The sequence below is a fragment of the Moschus berezovskii genome, chromosome 14 (assembly GCF_049115385.1).
Source record: "Moschus berezovskii isolate FMDL1 chromosome 14, NW_MosBer_1.0, whole genome shotgun sequence".
Taxonomy (NCBI): domain Eukaryota; kingdom Metazoa; phylum Chordata; class Mammalia; order Artiodactyla; family Moschidae; genus Moschus; species Moschus berezovskii.
This window is the reverse complement of record NC_142473.1, coordinates 20734769-20752808: the sequence shown is the minus strand read 5'-3', so window position 1 is coordinate 20752808 and position 18040 is coordinate 20734769. Positions and strand designations below refer to the sequence as shown.

General features: G+C 39.9%; 1 protein-coding gene across 1 annotated transcript in view; it reads left to right on the top strand.

Moving 5' to 3' along the window:
• Positions 1 to 18040, top strand: part of ALKBH8 (alkB homolog 8, tRNA methyltransferase) — a 130989-nt gene that overhangs the window by 95228 nt on the left and 17721 nt on the right. The window lies entirely within an intron of this gene.

Genomic DNA, 18040 nt, shown 5'->3' with positions numbered 1-18040 from the left:
CTTTCATCAAGAAACTTTTTAGTTCCTCTTCACTTTCTGCCATAAGGGTGGTGTCATCTGCATATCTGAGGTTATTGATATTTCTCCCGGCAATCTTGATTCCAGCTTGTGCTTCTTCCAGCCCAGCGTTCCTCATGATGTACTCTGCATATAAGTTAAATAAGCAGGGTGACAATATACAGGCTTGACGTACTCCTTTTCCTATTTGGAACCAGTCTGTTGTTCCATGTCCAGTTCTAACTGTTGGAGTTAGGGTTTTCATTATACAAGAAATGGAATTATGTATGATAAAAGAGAAACCTACTTTTTGAGCTGCTGAGGCTCCAACCTGGATGGAGCAATGATATTTGAGTGTATTTTGAACAGCATCTTTGAGCATGAAAGCATGTGCGTTTCTTGACATTCATGAGAGGATGTGACCTGAGACATTATTCTAAGTATTCAAATGTAGGATAGTTTCAGAATCTAAAATTTATTAGTATCACTGTTTTATATAATTTCTAACAAAGTATATTTTTAAAATCCTAGCTTGGGTTCTCTTAGAAATAGTTGTATGAACAACTTTTCATTTCTTTGAGAAGTAAATCTGTTCTTTTCTGATCTGAGGTATGCATGCACTTTTTCTTCTGCTGTTTAACTCAGAATTTCTATATTCTGGCTAAGAAACACTTCTTTTTCAGGCGTCTTCATTCCTAGCATCAGCATTAGCTGTTGGCTTTATTTTCAGAGTTAAAACTTATAAAAAAGATTTTATACCTTCAAGAAACTTATTGCCTTTATAATTGTACCAATAATAGATGAGATATGCATACCCAGAGCTTGGCCTAGCTTATTTACCAAGTGATGTTTTGTGCGTTGTTCTTAAAGTACTTTTAGTCCAGATGTATTTCTTAGATAAATAATTAATATTTGGTATGAACTTTCTTGATTGTTACAAATAGTTGGAATTACAAATTTAATAATAATAATGTCAGGTGTCTATTTATAATGGTAAGAATTGAAGATATGATTATGTAGGTTTCTTTTATACATTTCTGTTTTTGTTTTGCTTTGCTTTTTAACTGTTGACTGCCCAGTAAAGGAAGGAACAGAAAGGAACCTAACAATGCCAAGTACCTGCTGTGTGCTAAGTGCTATAATGGGAAAGTGGAAAAACTGATACATGGTCAGGTTATGACTTGCTCAAGATTACAAGGTGTCAGGACAAGTTTTAACCTCATCTCCAACTGGAGAGTTCATACTGTATGGCATTCTAATAAGAGAGATACCTTAGAGACTAGCTATGGTGACAGCACCAGGCTGTTAGCTCAGACACAGCAGGGCTGTCTGATGTCCACTTACTTACACATAATAGAAATTTATTAATGGTTTTTAGAATAGTGAGAAGCAAATCTGTAAATTCACCTTCAATTTCTGTCATGAAGTTGAAGAACACCAGACTATATATATATGATGTGATCTATAATCTTGAAGGAAATGTAACAACCTCAAAATGCATGGTCTTTAACTCAGTGTGGTACCTTAACTCAGAGTACGTTACATGGACTTCTCTTCATATCTAGAATTGAGGACAAGAATCTTGTGCATCCTTTGTTTCATATAGCCATAATAACTAACATTTGCATAGCACTTTTATGGTTATTTAAATATTTATTATGAATCATTTCATTTGATTCTCATGCTAACCCTGAAAAGCAGTTATTTTTATAATGAGAAAACAGAGGCTTTGAGAGATTAAGTAGCTTTCCTAATCTATTCAGCTAATTACTACTCAAGACAGAATTCAGATCAAGAGTTTAATATGATCTTTGCATTGTACTCTATGCCTTTGCTTATTTCTCAGCCCTTTAAACTATATGTTGACAGTCTGATTTTCCTGTAATTGCATGTTTTCTCAGTAGTTCTTAATATTCTCTCTATTTTTTTAATTTATTTTTTATTGAAGGATAATTGCTTTACAGAATTTTATTTTTTTCTGTCAAACCAAAACATGAATCAGTCATAGGTATACATATATTTCCTCCCTTTTGCATCTCCCTCCTATCTCCCACCCCATCCCACCCCTCTAGGTTGATACAGAGCCCCTGTTTGAGTTTCCTGAGCCATATAGCAAATTCCTGTTGGCTATCTATTTTACATATGGTAATGTAAGTTTCCATGTTACTCTTTCCATACATCTCACCCTCTCCTCCCCTCTCCCCATGTCTATAAGTCTATTCTCTATGTCTGTTTATCCATTTCTGCCCTGTAAATAAATTCTTCAGTACCATTTTTCTAGATTCCATATATATGCATTAGAATACGATATTTATCTTTCTCTTTCTGACTCATTTCACTCTGTATAATAGGTTCTAGGTTCATCCACCTCATCAGAACTGACTCAAATGTGTTCCTTTTTATGACTGAGTAATAGTCCATTGTGTATATATACCACAACATCTTTATCCATTCTTCTGTTGATGGACATCTAGATTGCTTCCATGTTCTAGCTATTGTAAATAGTGCTGCAGTTAACAATGGGATACATGTGTCTTTTTCAATTTTGGTTTCCTCAGGGTATATGCTTAGGAGTGGGATTGCTGGTTTTATTCCTAGTTTTTTAAGGAATCTCCATACTGTCTTCCATAGTGGCTGTACCAATTTGTTAGCCATCTGTATGTTTTCTTTGGAGAAATGTCTGTTTAGGTCTTTTTCCCACTTTTTGATTGGGTTGGTTTTCTGGCATTGAGTTATATGAGCTGCTTGTATGTTTTGGACGTTAATCCTTTGTCAGTTTTTTCATTTGCTATTATTTTCTCCCATTCTGATGGTTGTCTTTTCACCTTCCTTATAGTTTCCTTAGCTGTGCAAAAGCTTTTAAGTTTAATCAGGTCCCACTTTTTTGCTTTTGTTTTTATTTCCGTTACTCTAGGAGGTGGGTCACAGAGGATCTTGCTTTGATTTATGTCATCAAGTGTTCTGCCTATGTTTTCCTCTAAGGGTTTTGTAGTTTCTGGTCTTACATTTAGGTCTTTAATCCATTTTGAGTTTATCTTTGTGTATGGTGTTAGGAAGTGTTCTAATTTCATTCTTTTACATGTAGCTGTACAGTTTTCCCAGCACCATTTGTTGAAGACACTGTCTTTGCCCCATTGTATAGGCTTGCTTCCTTTGTTGAAAATAAGGTGCATGGGTTTATTTGTGGGCTTTCTATCTTGTTCCATTGGTCTGTATTTCTGTTTTTGTGCCAGTACCATACTGTCTTGATGATTGTAGCTTTGTAGTATAATCTGATGTCAGGAAGGGTTATTCCTCCAACTGCATTCTCATGACTGCTTTGGCTATTTGAGGTCTTTTGTGTTTCCATATGAATTGTGAAATTTTTTGTTCTAGTTCTGTAAAAAATGCCATTGGTAATTTGATAGGGATCACATTGACTCTGTAGATTGCATTTGCTAGTATAGTCATTTTCACAATATTGATTCTTCCTACCCAGGAACATGGAATATCTCTCCATCTGATTATGTCATCTTTGATTTCTTTCATTCAGTTCAGTTCAGTTCAGTTCAGTCGCTCAGTCGTGTCCGACTCTTTGCAACCCCATGAATCACAGCACGCCAGGCCTCCCTGTCCATCACCAACTCCCGGAGTTCACTCAAACTCATGTCCATCGAGTCGGTGATGCCATCCAGCCATCTCATTCTCTGTCTTCCCCATCTCCTCCCACCCCCAATCCCGCCCAGCATCAGACTCTTTCCAGTGAGTCAACTCGTCGCATGAGGTAGTGTCTTATAATTTTCTGTGTACAGTTCTTTTGTCTCCTTAGGTAAGTTTATTCCTAGAAACTTAATTCTTTTTTGTGCATTGGTGAATGGCACTGATTCCTTAATTTCTCTGATTTTTCATTGTTATTATAAGAAATGCAAGTGATCTGTCTTGATTTTGTATCCCACAACTTTGCTAAACTCACTGATCAGCTCTAGTAATTTTCTGATACTATCATTAGTGTTTTCTGTGTACAGTATCATGTCATCTGCAAACAGTGAGAGCTATACTTCTTCTTTTCCAATCTGGATTCCTTTTATTTCTTTTCTTCTCTGATTGCTGTAGCTAGGACTTCCAGAACTATATGGAATAATAGTGGTGAAAGTGGACACCCTTGTCTTGGTCCTGATCTTCGACTAGGGAATGCTTTCAGTTTTTCACCATTGAGAATAATGTTTGCTGTAAGGTTATCTTATATGGCCTTTACCAATTTGAGGTAGGTTCCTTCTATGCCCATTTTTTTTAAAATTTATTTTATTGGAGGCAAATTACCTTACATTAATATATTGGTTGGTTTTGCCATACATTGACACAAATCTGCCCCAGGTGTACATGTGTTCCCTTTCTTGAACCCCCCTCCCACCTCCCTCTTCCACATATCCTCCCTCCAGGTTATCCCCGTGCACCAGCCCCAAGCATCCTGTATCATGCGTCGAACCTGGACTGGTCACTTATGATAATATACATGCTACAATGCCGTTCTCCCCAATCATCCCACCTTCACCCTCTCCCACAGAGTCCCAAAGACTGTTCTATATACCTGTGTCTCTTTTGCAGTCTCGTATACAGGGTTAAGGTTACCATCTTTCTAAATTCCATATATATGTGTTAGTATACTGTATTGATGTTTTTCTTTCTGGCTTACTTCACTCTGTATAGTAGGCTCCAATTTCATCCACCTCATTAAAACTGATTCAAATGCATTCTTTTTGATAGCTGAAAAATACTCCATTGTGTATATGTACCACAGCTTTCTTATCCATTCATCTGCAGATGGACATCTAGGTTGCTTCCATGGCCTGGCTATTATAAACAGTGCTGCAATGAACATTGGAGTACATGTGTCTCTTTCAATTCTGGTTTCCTCGGTGTGTATGCCCAGGAGTGCGATTGCTGGATCATATGGCAGTTCTCTTTCCAGTTTTTTGAGGAATCTCCACACTGTTCTCCACAGTGGCTGTACTAGTTTGCATTAGCACCAACAGTGTAAGAGGGTTCCCTTTTCTCCACACCCTCTCCAGCATTTATTGCATGTAGACTTTTGGATAGCAGCCATTCTGACTGGTGTGAAATGGTATCTCATTGTGGTTTTGACTTGCATTTCTCTGATTATGAGGGATGTTGAGCATTTTTTCATGTGTTTGTTAGCCATCTTTATGTCTTCTTTGGAGAAATGTCTGTTTAGTTCTTTGGCCCATTTTTTTGATTGGGTCGTTTATTTTTCTAGAACTGAGCTGCAGGAGCTGCTTGTATATTTTGGAGATTAATCCTTTATCAGTTGCTTCATTTGCTATTATTTTCTCCCATTCTGTAGGCAGTCTTTTCACCTTGCTTATAGTTTCCTTTGCTGTGCAGAAGCTTTTCATTTTAATTAGGTCCCATTTGTTTCTTTTTGCTTTTATTTCCAATATTCTGGGAGGTGGGTCTTGGAGGATCCTGCTGTGATTTATGTCGGAGAGTGTTTTGCCTACGTTCTCCTCTAGGAGTTTTATAGAGTCTGGTCTTACATTTAGCTCTCTAATCCATTTTGAGTTTATTTTGGTGTATGGTGTTAGGAAGTGTTCTAGTTTCATTCTTTTACAAGTGGCTGACCAGTTTTCCAAGCACCACTTGTTAAAGAGACTGTCTTTTCTCCATTTTATATTTTTGCCTCCTTTGTCGAAGATAAGGTGTCCATAGGTGTGTGGATTTATCTCTGGGCTTTCTATTTTGTTCCATTGATCTATATTTCTGTCTTTATGCCAGTACCATAATGTCTTGATGACTGTGGCTATGTAGTAGAGCCTGAAGTCTGGCAGGTTAATTCCTCCAGTTCCATTGTTCTTCAAGATTGCTTTGGCTATTCGAGGTTTTTTTTATTGCCATACAAATTGTGAGATTATTTGTTCTAGTTCTGTGAAAAATATCATTGGTAGCTTGATAGGGATTGTATTGAATGTATAAATTACTTTGGGTAGTATACCATTTTCACAATATTTATTCTTCCAATCCACGAACACGGTATATTTCTCCATCTATTAGTGTCCTCTTTGATTACTTTCACTAGTGTTTTATAGTTTTCTATGTACAAGTCTTTTGTTTCCTTAGGTAGATATATTCCTAAGTATTTAATTCTTTTCGTTGCAACAGTGAATGGAATAGTTTCCTTAATTTCTCTTTCTATTTTCTCATTATTAGTGTGTAGGAATGCAAGGAATTTGTGTGTTGATTTTATATCCCGCAACTTCACTGTATTCATTGATTAGCTCTAGTAGTTTTCTGGTAGAGTCTTTAGGGTTTTCTGTGTAGAGGATCATGTCATCAGCAAACAGTGAAAGTTTTACTTCTTCTTTTCCAATTTGGATTCCTTTTATGTCTTTTTCTGCTCTGATTGCTGTAGCCAAAACTTCCAGAACTATGTTGAATAGTAGTGGTGAGAGTGGGCACCCTTGTCTTGTTCCTGACTTTAGGGGAAATGCTTTCAGTTTTTCACCATTGAGGATAATGTTTGCTGTGGGTTTGTCATATATAGCTTTTATTATGTTGAGATATGTCCCTTCTGTCCCCACTTTCTGGAGAGTTTTTTATCATAAATGGATGTTCTATTTTGTCAAAGGCTTTCTCTGCATCTATTGAGATAATCATATGATTTTTATTTTTCAGTTTGTTAGTGTGGTGTATTACGTTGATAGATTTGCGGATATTGAAGAATCCTTGCATTCCTGGGATAAAGCCCACTTGGTCATGATGTATGATCTTCTTAATGTGTTGTTGGATTCTGATTGCTAGAATTTTGTTAAGGATTTTTGCATCTATGTTCATCAGTGATATTGGCCTGTAGTTTTCTTTTTTTGTGGGATCTTTACCAGGTTTTGGGATTAGGGTGATGGTGGCCTCATAGAATGAGTTTGGAAGTTTTCCTTCCTCAGCAATTTTCTGGAAGAGTTTGAGTAGAATAGGTGTTAGCTCTTCACTAAATTTTTGGTAGAATTCAGCTGTGAAGCCGTCTGGACCTGGGCTTTTGTTTGCTGGAAGATTTCCGATTACTTCCTCTATTTCCGTGCTTGTGATGGGTCTGTTCAGATTTTCTATTTCTTCCTGGTTCAGTTTTGGCAAGGTGTACTTTTCTAGGAATTTGTCCATTTCTTCCAGGTTATTCATTTTATTGCCATATAATTGCTGATGGTATTCTCTAACGATCCTTTGTATTTCTGTGTTGTCAGTTGTGATCTCTCCATTTTCATTTCATTGATTTGGTTCTTCTCCCTTTGTTTCTTGATGAGTCTGGCTAGTGGTTTGTCAATTTTATTTACCTTCTCAAAGAACCAGCTCTTGGCTTTGTTGATTTTTGCTATGGTCTCTTGTTTCTTTTGCATTTATCTCTGCCCTAATTTTTAACGATTTCTTTCCTTCTACTAACCCTGGGGTTCTTCATTTCTTCCTTTTCTACTTTCTTTAGATGTAGGGTTAGGTTATTTAGTTGACTTTTTTCTTGTTTCTTGAGGTGTGCCTGTATTGCTATGAACTTCCCCCTTAGCACTGCTTTTACAGTGTCCCAGAGGTTTTGGGTTGTTGTGTTTTCATTTTCATTCATTTCTATGCATATTTTGATTTCTCTTTTGATTTCTTCTATGATTTGTTCATTATTCAGCAGTGTGTTGTTCAGCCTCCATATGTTGGCATTTTTAATAGTTTTTCTCCTGTAATTGAGATCTAATCTTACTGCATTGTGGTCAGAAAAGATGCTTGGAATGATTTCAATTTTTTTGAATTTACCAATGCTAGATTTATGGCCCAGGATGTGATCTATCCTGGAGAAGGTTCCGTGTGCGCTTGAGAAAAAGGTGAAATTCATTGTTTTGGGGTGAAATGTCCTATAGATATCTATTAGGTCTAACTGGTCTATTGTATCATTTAAAGTTTGTGTTTCCTTGTTAATTTTCTGTTTAGTTGGTCTATCCATAGATGTAAATGAGGTATTAAAGTCTCCCACTATTATTGTGTTATTGTTAATTTCCCCTTTCATACTTGTTAGTAATTGTCTTACATATTGCGCTGCTCCTATGTTGGGTGCATAAATATTTATAATTGTTATATCTTCTCCTTGGATTGATCCTTTGATCATTATGTAGTTTCCTTCTTTGTCTCTTTTCACAGCTTTGTTTTAAAGTCTATTTTATCTGATATGAGTATTGCTACTCCTGCTTTCTTTTGGTCTCTGTTTGCATGGAATATCTTTTTCCAGCCCTTCACTTTCAGTCTGTATGTGTCCCTCGATTTGAGGTGGGTCTCCTGTAGACAACATATATGGGGGTCTTGTTTTTGTATCCATTCAGCCAGCCTTTGTCTTTTGGTTGGGGCATTCAACCCATTTACGTTTAAGGTGATTATTGATAAGTATGATCCCGTTGCCATTTTCTTTATTGTTTTGGGTTCGAGTTTATATACCCTTTCTGTGTTTCCAGTCTAGAGAAGATCCTTTAGTATTTGTTGGAGAGCTGGTTTGGTGATGCTGAATTCTCTCAGCTTTTGCTTGTCTGTAAAGCTTTTGATTTCTCCTTCATATTTGAATGAGATCCTCGCTGGCTACAGTAATCTGGGCTGTAGGTTATTTTCTTTCATCACTTTAAGTATGTCTTGCCATTCCCTCCTGACCTGAAGAGTTTCTGCTGAAAGATCAGCTGTTATCCTTATGGGGATCCCCTTGTGTGTTATTTGTTGTTTTTCCCTTGCTGCTTTTAATATTTGTTCTTTGACTTTATTTTTGGGGGCTCCAAAATCACTGCAGATGCTGATTGCAGCCATGAAATTAAAAGACGCTTACTCCTTGGAAGGAAAGTTATGACCAACCTTGATAATATATTAAAAAGCAGAGACATTACTTTGCCAACAAAGGTCCGTCTAGTCAAGACTATGGTCTTTCCCGTGGTCATGTATGGATGTGAGAGTTGGACTGTGAAGAAAGCTGATCGCCAAAGAATTGATGCTTTTGAACTGTGGTGTTGGAGAAGACTCTTGAGAGTCCCTTGTACCGCAAGGAGATCCAACCAGTCCATTCTAAGGGAGATCGATCCTGGGTGTTCATTGGAAGGACTGATGCTAAAGCTGAAACTGCAATACTTTGGCCACCTCATGCGACGAGTTGACTCACTGGAAAAGACTCTGATGCTGGGAAAGGTTGGGGGCGGGAGGAGAAGGGGACGACCGAGAATGAGATGGCTGGATGGTATCACCGACTCTGTGGACATGAGTTTGAGTGAACTCAGGGAGTTGGTGATGGATAGGGAGGCCTGGCGTGCTGTGATTCATGGGGTCGCAGAGAGTCGGACACGACTGAGCGACTGAACTGAACTGAACTGTGTTTGATCTTTGTTAATTTGATTAATATGTGCCTTGGAGTATTTTGCCTTGGGTTTATCCTGTTAGGGACTCTCTGTGTTTCTTGGACTTGGGTGATTATTTCCTTCCCCATTTTAGGGAAATTTTCAACTATTATCTCCTGAAGTATTCTCTCATGGTATTTCTTTTTGTCTTCTTCTGGGACTCCTATGATTCGAATGTTGGGGCGTTTAATATTGTCTCATATGTCTCTATTATTGTCCTCATTTTTTTTTAAAATTCTTTTTGCTATTTCCATCTCTGTTTCATTTATTTCTACAATTCTATCTTCTAGCTCGCTTATCCTGTCTTTTCCCTCCGTTATTCTACTGTTTGTTCCCTCCAGGGTGTTTCTGATCTCATCTATTGCATTATTCATTGTATATTGACTCTTTTTTATTTCCTCTAATTCCTTTTTGAACATTTCTTGCATCTTCTCAATCCTTTTCTCCAGTTTATTTATCTGTAACTCCATTTTGCTTTCCAGATTTTGAATCATTTTCACAATTAAAATTCGAAATTCTTTATCAGGTAGGTTCCGTATATCTTCCTGTTTTGTTTGTGTTGGTGGGCATTTATCCTGTTCCTTTACTTGTTGGGTATTTCTCTGCCTCTTCATCTTGCTTGTATTGCTGTGTTTGGGGTGGCCTTTCCGTCTTCTGGCAGTTTGTGGAGTTCTGTTTATTATTTGGTTACCTCGTTTTGTGTGGGGTTGGATGGGTGACTTCTCAAGGTTCCCTGGTTAGGGAAGCTTGTGTCGATGTTCTGGTGGGTGGAGCTGGATTTCTTCTGTCTGGAGTGCAATGAAGTGTCCAGTAATGAGTTTGAGATGTCAGTGGGTTTGGAGTGGCTTTGGGTAGCCTGTATATTGAAGCTCAGTGTTATTCTCCTGTGTTGCTGGATAGTTTGCGTAGTATGTCTTTCACTGAAACTTGTTGACCCTTAGGTGGTGCCTGGTGTCAGTGTGTGTATGGAGGCATTTGATGAGTACCTATCAATTAATGTTCTCTGGAACAGGAGATCTCTGGTGTTCTCAGGATTTGGACTTAAGCCTCTTCCTCTGGTTTTCAGTGTTATTCTTGCAGTAGGCTCAAGGCTTCTCCCTCTGTTACTTCCAAGGCATTTCCTTCTGTTGAAAAAGCTCTTCTGTTTTCTGGTCTCCTCAGTGTCTAATTCCCGTCCTGTCGCCAGGATGCGGTGGTGGACGCTTTTTTTTCCTCCCGGCTCACCTATTCAGTCCTGCTATGGAGAGGGAGGAACAGCTAACAAATATCCCTGGCGTCTGTGGGGAGTGCTCGCAGTGTCTCGGCTACACTGGGAATGCTCCCGCTCGAGGCGTGTGTGCTTTCCCTGTTTATGCTGCTTAGGCTTTAGGTTGCTCTGCTGTGAGCTGTCCGCGGCCGGCTCTGGGTTGCATGCACTTCCCAGGTCTGAGCGGCTCAGGTTCAGGTCCTCAGGTACTCGACAAAGGCGCAGACTTGGCTGGGCCTGCATTTTGTGCCTTCCCCGGTCCTAGCAGCTCAGGTGACCAGGCGTTTGGTGAGTGCAGTCGCTGCGACTTATCGCCTTCCCGGTCCCTTCCGCTCGGTTTTCTGGGTGTACAACTGGCGCACTTTCTCAGGCGGATATCGACCTGCCCGAACCCAAGAAGTCCTGGCCAGCAAGGAAGCCTGCCTGCAGCTTGGCACGGGAAGCCTCTCTATGGCCGCGGCTGCCCCCACCCCTGTGCTGGCTGCCCTCCCTTCCCATGTCGGTGGGTGCTGGGGGATGGGCCACCTGCTGCCGGCTCGCTCGGCTCAGGGCCCTGTTCTGTAGGCGGGGCTGGTGGAGTCCTGGGTTGGGGCTTTTCGCAGGCTTTTCCTTGCCTTTCCGCTTTTTAGCTGTAACTTCTGCTTTGGTATCTTAAGTTCGAGCCCTGTTTGCCCTGGGGCATTCAAGCCCGGTTCTCCCTCTAAGCGCCGCCGCCAGTTCTCCCTCTAAGCGCCGCTGCTGGCGCCTCACTGCCCAGCCGCCACCTGCTAGTGAGGGGCGTGGGCGTCTGCGCCACTTCTCCACTGAGAGTTTCCTCTGGGCACTTAGTCTGTGAGTTTTAATTATTTATGTCTTTTGTCTCCCAGTTATGCGGCCCTCTGAGATTCCACTTGCCAGTGTTTCCAGGTGTTTGGAAACTTCCCCTTTTTTTTTTTTTAAGCCTCCCTTCCTGGGACGGAATTCTGTCCCTCCCTCTTTTGTCTCTTTTTTTATCTTTTTAACTATTTCCTATCTCCTTTCAGTGCCTATGGGCTGCTTTTCTGAGTGCCTGATGTCCTCTGCCGATATTCAGAAGTTGTTTTGTGGGATTTATTCAGCGTTCAAATGTTCTTTTGTTGATTTTGTGGGGGAGAAAGTGGTCGCCCTGTCCTATTCCTCTGCCATCTTCCCGTGCTCCCCTATGCCCATTTTTTGAAGAGATTTATTCATAAATGGGTGCTGAATTTTGTCAAAGACTTTTTCCGCATCTATTGAGATTATCATATGGTTTTTATCTTTCAGTTTGTTAATATGGTGTATCACATTGATTGATTTGCATATATTGAAGAATCCTTGCATTCCTGTAATAAACCCAACTTGATCATGGTGTGTGAGCTTTTTGATATGTTGCTGAATTCTGTTTGCTAAAATTTTGTTGATGATTTCTGCATCTGTGTTCATCAGTGATATTGGCCTGTAGTTTTCTTTTTCTGTGTTGTCTTTGTGTGGTTTTGGTATCAGGGTGATGGTGGCCTCGTAGAATGAGTTTGGAAGTGTTCCTTCCTCTGCACTCTTTTGGAAGAGTTTTAGAAGGATAGGCATTAGCACTTCTCTAACTTCATGGGAAATAAATGGAAAAACAGTGGAAACAGTGTCAGACTTTATTTTTTTGGGCTCCAAAATCACTGCAGATGCTGATTGCAGCCATGAAATTAAAAGACGCTTACTTCTTGGAAGGAAAGTTATGACCAACCTTGATAATATATTAAAAAGCAGAGACATTACTTTGCCAACAAAGGTCCGTCTAGTCAAGGCTATGGTTTTTCCCGTGGTCATGTATGGATGTGAGAGTTGGACTGTGAAGAAAGCTGATCCCCGAAGAACTGATACTTTTGAACTGTGGTGTTGGAGAAGACTCTTGAGAGTCCCTTGTATTGCAAGGAGATCCAACCAGTCCATTCTAAGGGAGATCGATCCTGGGTGTTCATTGGAAGGACTGATGCTGAAGCTGAAACTCCCAGTACTTTGGCCACCTCATGTGACGAGTTGACTCACTGGAAAAGACTCTCATGCTGGGAAAGGTTGGGGGCGGGAGGAGAAGGGGACGACCAAGAATGAGATGGCTGGATGGCATCACCGACTCTGTGGACATGAGTTTGAGTGACCTCCGGGAGTTGGTGATGGACAGGGAGGCCTGGCGTGCTGTGATTCATGGGGTCGCGGAGAGTCGGACACAACTGAGCGACTGAACTGAACTGAACTGAAACATTTGATAGAATCGCCTGTGAAGCCATCTGGTCCTGGGCTTTTGTGTTTTGGGAGATTTTTGATCACAGCTTCAATTTCAGTGCTTGTAATTGTGTTTTCCGTAATTTCTATTTCTTCCTGGTTCAGTCCTGGAAGATTGAACTTTTCTAAGAATCTGTCCACTTCTTCCAAACTATCCATTTTATTGCCATATAGTTGTTGCTGGGAAAGATTGAGGGCAGGAGGAGAAGGGGACGACAGAGGATGAGATGTTTGGATGGCATCACCAACACAATGGACATTGGTTTGGGTGGACTCTGGGAGTTGGCGATGGACAGGGAAGCCTGGCGTGCTGCAGTTCACGGGGTCACAAAGAGTCAGACACGACTGAGCAACTGAAGTGAACTGAACTGAGTACTCTCATAATCTTTGTATTTCTGCATTGTATGTTGTACCCTCTCCTTTTTCATTTATAATTTTGTTGATTTGATTCTTCTCTCTTTTTTTCTTGATGAGTCTAGCTAAAGGCTTGTCAATTTTGTTTATCTTCTCAAAGAACCAGCTTTTGGTTTTATTAACCTTTACTATTGTTTCTTTCATTTTTTTCCCCATTTATTTGTGCTCAGATCTTTATGATTTCTTTCCTTCTACTAATTTTGAGGGTTTTTTGTTCTTCTTTTTCCAGTTGTTTTAGGTGTAAAGTTAGGTTGGCTATTAAGTGTTTTTCTTGTTTCTTGAGGTAGGATTTTATTGCTATAAACTTCCCTGTTAAAACTGCTCTTGCTGCATCCCATAGGTTTTGAGTTGTTGTGTTTTCATTGTCATTTGTTTCTAGAGTTAGTAGTCTTTGCTATGGATTAGATGTGAGGTCCCCCAGAGAATGAGGAGTCAGATGCCTGGCTTTATGTTCTGAGCAGCTAGATGGATAGTGCTGTCATCTTCAGTGACCCTTGTCAAGTTGGTTTAGCCAGAATGCTCTGATGTTTCCTCTTAGTGATTTTTCATCCACAGTCCCCAGCTCTGCTTCCGATCTCATGACTGACCATTTGGAGAACAGCATCTGAAACTGAGACATGGTACCTATCCTTCTAATTCATCCTGAGCCCAGTAGAGTGGAGTTGGGAGAGGCTGGATGGTCTGTTCCCAGACTGTTCCCCCCACCCCGAAACCAGTTTCCCAAAGTGCCTGCCTTGGAGGGGACTGTAGGGACCCACACTCAGAAAACACTGCTTAGTTTGATATTTAAATCCAGCATGCCAGAAATAACATTCCTTTTTCCTGCACCACAGTCTCTTAGTTTATGCCCACAAAATGCTGGCTTAACAAAAACTAAGGCAGATTACACAGAAAAAACTGCAGAACCAGTGGGAGCCAGACTTGAGGGGGTGGCTCATGTGCTCTATATTTTTAAGAAATAAAAACAATATAGGCACAACTCAGAAAATGGGTGAAGTAAAATATATTCCCTTATAATCCTAATTCCCTAATAAGCAAGTTTATTGTGAGGATATCCTTTTAGTGTTTTTTTTTCTCTATATTTTGTTAAATGTAGTCATGAATATGCATACAATTTGATAACTCAAATATATCACTTAGTATTTCTGTCTTGATATGTAGTCTTATATAGTTCCTGGACTTTATAATATTCTAAGAGGTGTCTATAACTTGACATTTGGTTGTGTTCAGTTTGGAGCTATTAAATAACACTGTAGTGAACATGTATATTAAATACAATGTGACAAGAGGAAGAACATGAATTTTTAGAGTGTAACAGACCTGGGTTTAAATCCCTGTGCCTACTTTACTACTGCTCAACTTAGGGCAGATTACTTATATTCTTTGAGATAGAGTTTTCTCATCAGGAATATGGTAATAATAATATCTGACTTACAGTGTATTTTCAGAGTTAAGTACATTTTTTATTGAGGTATAATTGCTTTATGATGTTATGTTAATGTACCCCAGTGTTCATTGCAGCACTATTTACAATAGCCAAGACATGGAAGCAACCTAAATGTCCATTAACAGATGAAGGAAGATGTGGTATATATATCCAATGGAATAGTATGCAGCCATGAAAAGGAACGAAATTGGGTCATTTGTAGAGATGTGGATGGACCTAGAGTCTGTCATACAGAGTGAAGTAAGTCAAAAAAAGAAAAACAAATATATATTAATGCATATATGTGGAATCTAGAAAAATAGTAGATTTTCAGAATAGGAATAGAGATGCACACATAGATAATGAGCACGTAGACACAGTGGGTGGAGGCAGGGAAGGCGAAGGTGGGAAGAACTGGGAAATTAGGACTGATATATATATATATATACTATGTGTAAAATAGATGATGGAAGAGTTAAGTACATTGTTTACTTGCGTGTTTTTAAAAAAATTTATGTTGGATTGTAGTTGATTTATAATGTTGTGGTAGTTTCAGGTATAAAGCAGGGTGATTCAGTTATTCTTGTAAATATATTTATTCCTATTCAGATTCTTTTCCCAAAGGTTATTACAGAGGATTGAGTAGAGTTCTATTGGTTGTCTATTTTATATATGTTGAGAGTGTGTATCTGTTAATCCCAACCTCCTCAGTTATCCCTCCTCTGACGTATCCCTTTTGGTAATCATAAATTTGTTTTATAAGCCTATGAGTCTGTTTCTGTTTTGTAAATAAGTTTCAGTTCAGTTCAGTTCACTCGCTCAGTAGTTTGAATATTATTTGGCATTGCCCTTTTTTGGGATTGGAATGAAAACTGACCTTTTCCAGTCCTGTGGTCACTGCTGAGTTTTCCAAATTTGCTGGCATATTGAATACAGCACTTTAGCAGTATCATCTTTTAGGATTTGAAATAGATCAGCTGGAATTCCATCACCTCCACTAGCTTTGTTCCTAGTCATGCTTCCTAAGGCCCACTTCACTTCACACTCCAGGATATCTGGCTCAAGGTGAGTGATCACACCATTGTGGTTATCTGGGGCATTAAGACCTTTTTTGTACAGTTCTTATGTGAAAGAGGAGAGTAAAAAAGTTGGCTTAAAGCTCAACATTCAGAAAACCAAGATCATGGCATCTGGTCCCGTCACTTCATGGGAAATAGATGGAGAAACAGTGGAAACAGTATCAGACTTTGTTTTTTTTGGGCTCCAAAATCACTGCAGATGCTGATCGCAGCCATGAAATTAAAAGACGCTTACTCCTTGGAAGGAAAGTTATGACCAACCTAGATAGCATATTAGAAAGCAGAGACATTACTTTGCCAACCAAGGTCCGTCTAGTCAAGGCTATGGTTTTTCCCGTGGTCATGTATGGATGTGAGAATTGGACCGTGAAGAAAGCTGATCACTGAAGAATTGATGCTTTTGAACTGTGGTGTTGGAGAAAACTCTTGAGAGTCCCTTATACTTCAAGGAGATCCAACCAGTCCATTCTAAAGAAGATCAATCCTGGGTGCTCATTGGAAGGACTGATACTAAAACTGAAACTCCAATACTTTGGCCACCTCATGCGATGAGTTGACTCACTGGAAAAGACCCTGATGCCGGGAGTGATTGGGGGTGGGAGGAGATGGGGACGACAGAGAATGAGATGGCTGGATGGCATCACTGATTCGATGGACATGAGTTTGAGTGAACTCCGGGAGTTGGTGATGGACAGGGAAGCCTGGTGTGCTGTGATTCATAGGGTCTCAAAAGAGTCAGACACAACTGAGCGACTGAACTGAACTGAAAGCTGGTCTAGAGGGTTATGTGAGTTTCCTGGTTAGAGAGACTGGTACCTGCCACTGGAGCTGGGTCTTGTTCTTCTGTTGGGCAGGGCTGTGTCAAAAGATGTGTTTAAGAGGTGGTTGTGGGCTCAAGAAAACTTTTGGCAACTTGTCTCCTGATGGGTGGGTCTGTGTTCCCTCCCTTTTGGTTATTTGGCCTGAGGCGTCCCAGCCCTGGAACCAGAGGCTGTTGGGTGGGGCCAGGTCTTGGTGTCTCCAGGAGAGCGCACAGTGACCTGGTACCTCTGACACCAGGGTTTTTATCCCCATAATGAGTCAGAGCCCTCCCTACCCATACATACACATATTGCCCCTGCAGGATACCCTCCAAGACCAACAGGTAGGTCTAGCATAGGCTCCAGTGAGGTCACCAAGTTCCTGGGTCTCGGTGTGCATGAAACCTTGGGTGCCCCCTCCATACTGGAGTTTCTGTTTCCGCTAGTCTTCTGAAATTCCTAAAATCATACCCTACTGGCCTTCAAAGCCAAATGCTCTGGGACCTCCTCCTGATGCCGGGCTTGCAGTCTGGGGAGCCTGACCTGGGGCTCAGAACTCTCAGTCCTGTGGGAGAAACTCTGTGATGTGTTTTCCAATTTGTGGGTTGCCCATCTAGTAGGGATGGAATTTGATTGTGTTGCAGATGCACTCTTCCTACTGTCCCATTGTGGCTTCTTCTTTGTCTTTGGATGTAGAATATCTTCTTTGTTGATTCTTGTTAAGCAGTTGGTGGTGATTTTCGTGTTTTCTTGAGAGTAGTTTGGTGTTTCTGTGAGAGGAGGTGAGCTCAAGTCCTTCTACTCTACCATTTTGTCTCTCAAGAGTTAAGTACATTAATACAAAGAATGTGCTGTAACATGTGGATTTCATTAAAGACAGTTTCATTAGCCTGTTTACCTTTTTCCATACTTTGGATTATTTTCTTAGGATAAATTTTTTGAAAAATAAATATTGGGGTAAAAGTTGTGAACATTTTTATCTTTCTTAAAAGCTGGTTTGCAAAACTGCTTTTTAAAATAGGTCCAGCCAATTTGAATTATGAATATGTTATGAGAGGAAGTTACATCACAGTGCTGTTACTGTGGTATACTTTGGTTTTGAAATATTTTTGATACTTTAATAGAAAAAAGTGAAACTTCCTTTAGTTCTATTACTAAGTTGAATGCTTTTTCCTTTTTATCAGTACCTTTAGAATTGAATATTTAATATTATGTTGATGATTTTAAAAATTTGCAAAACCTGTATGCAGGTCAAGAAGCAACAGTTAGAACCAGACATGGAACAACAGATTGGTTCAAAATTGGGAAAGGAGTATGTCAAGGCTGTGTATTGTCACCCTGCTTATTTAATGTATATGCAGGGTACATCATGCGAAATGTTGGGCTGGAAGAATCACAAATTAGAATCAAGATTGCTGGGA